Genomic DNA, 2142 nt, shown 5'->3' on the forward strand with positions numbered 1-2142 from the left:
CCTAGAGGGAGCGCACCTGCGCAGTCAGAGAAGGAAGTGGGGGAGGAAAGGGCGGGGCGTGAGGTCTGCGCACGCGTCGGCGCCGAAACTTCCTGCGGGTTCCTAATCCTGCGCGAGAGCCAGTGCGGAGATCAGTGATCAGAATCTGGTCATCTCTGAAATAACAGTTTCGCTTGGTAGTTCAGAATATGGGCTTTGGAGTCGGTTCAGTTGCTCAGTCGTGTCCGGCTCTTTGTGACCCCATTGACTGCAGCACCCCAGGCCTCCCTGTCAATCACCGACTTCCAGAGCTTGCTCAAACTCATGTCCATCCAGTCGGTGATGCCATCCAACCATCTCATCCTCTGTCGTTCCCTTCTCCTGCCTTCAAAATTTCCCAGCATCAGGGTCTTTTCCGATGAGTCGGTTCTTCTCATCAGGTTGCCAAAGTATTGGAATTTCCGCTTCAACATCAGTCCTTCCGATGATATTCAGGACCGATTTCCTTCAGGATCGACTTGTTTGATCTCCTTGCAGTCCAAGGGACTCTCAAGAGTCTTCTCCAACATCACAGTTCAAAAGCATCAATTCTTCAGCACTCAGCCTTCTCTATAGTCCAACTCTCATATCCATACATAACTACTGGAAAAACCTTAGCTTTGACTAGACAGACTCTGTTGGCAAAATAATGTCTCTGCTTTTTAATATGCTAGGTTGGTCATAGCTTTTCTTCTTAGCAGCAAGAGTCTTTTGATTTCATGGCTGCAGTCACCATTTGCAGTGATTTTGGAGCCCAAGAAAATAAAGTCTCTCACTGTTTCCATTGCTTCCCCATCTATTTGCCATGACGTGATGGGACCAGATGCCATGATCTTAGTTTTCTGAATGTTGAGTTTTAAGCCAGCTTTTTCACTCTCCTCTTTCACTTTCATCAAGAGGTTCTTTAGTTCCTTTTCACTTTCTGCCATAAGGGTGGTATCATCTGTGTATCTGAGATTATTGATATTAATCCCTGCAATCTTGATTCCAGCCTGTGCTTCATCAAGCCCAGCATTTTGCATGATGCACTCAGCATATAAGTTAAATAAGCAAGGTGACAGTATACAGCCTTGACCTACTCCTTTCCCAATTTGGAACCAGTTGATTGTTCCATGTCCGGTTCTAACTATTGCTTCTTGACCTGCATACAGATTTCTCAGGAGGCAGGTCAGGTGGTCTGGTGTTCCCATCTCTTTAAGAATGTTCCACAGTTTGTTGTGATCCACACAAAGACTTTAGCATAGTCAATAAAATAGAAGTAGGTGTTTTTCTGGAACTCTCTTGCTTTTTCTATGATCCAATGGATGTTGGCAATTTGATCTCTGCTTCCTCTGCCTTTTCTAAATCCAGCTTGAACATCTGGAAGTTCTCGGTTCACAGGCTTGGAGAATTTTGAGCATTACTTTGCTAGCATGTGAGATGAGTGCAATTTTGCCGTAGTTTGAACATTCTTTGGCATTGCCTTTCTTTGGGACTGGAGTCAGACTTGGGTTACACCCTATCCCTGACACTTGCCATCTGCGTGACTTCAGAAAGTCATGAATTAACCTGAATTCAGTTTCTCCAGTAGTAAAATGAGGATAATTATGGAACCACTTCCACGGTTGTTAGGAGGATTAGATGCAGCCTTTTAGCACAATGCCTGGCACACAGAAAGATTCCAAAAATGATGGCAGCTAGTAGTTACAGTAGTGCCAATTCAAGAGAGATCAATAGATGATTGGTCTGAATATATTGAATGCCTGGCCTAGGGGGACAGGGTCTTTTTAGATTTTGGTTTAAACAGCAAAGAACACCTGGGTTTTCACTTGCTGTGTGACATCATACAGATGTAGCACCAGGTACCCAAGGCTGGTAAGCAAGAGCTCAGCTATCTTTTCCTAGAATATTTCTTCAGTGTGGATGAGTTGCCACCAAGTAGACAGTGGGTTTGGAATTTGAGCCAAATCCTAACTTCCCAAATGTGTGGCAAATTTAACAAATGAAACATTGCATGATTTTCTTAAAATGTATGCTTTTTCTTTATTACAAATAAAACTTAACTAAAGCCAGCAAACATTAAGTTCTAATTACTACATGTACCATTTGGAACTAGGTTTTAGAGCAAGCTGGCACACTGCAGTT

Source organism: Cervus elaphus, chromosome 29 (genome assembly GCF_910594005.1).
Source record: "Cervus elaphus chromosome 29, mCerEla1.1, whole genome shotgun sequence".
In the NCBI taxonomy this organism is placed as follows: Eukaryota; Metazoa; Chordata; class Mammalia; order Artiodactyla; family Cervidae; genus Cervus; species Cervus elaphus.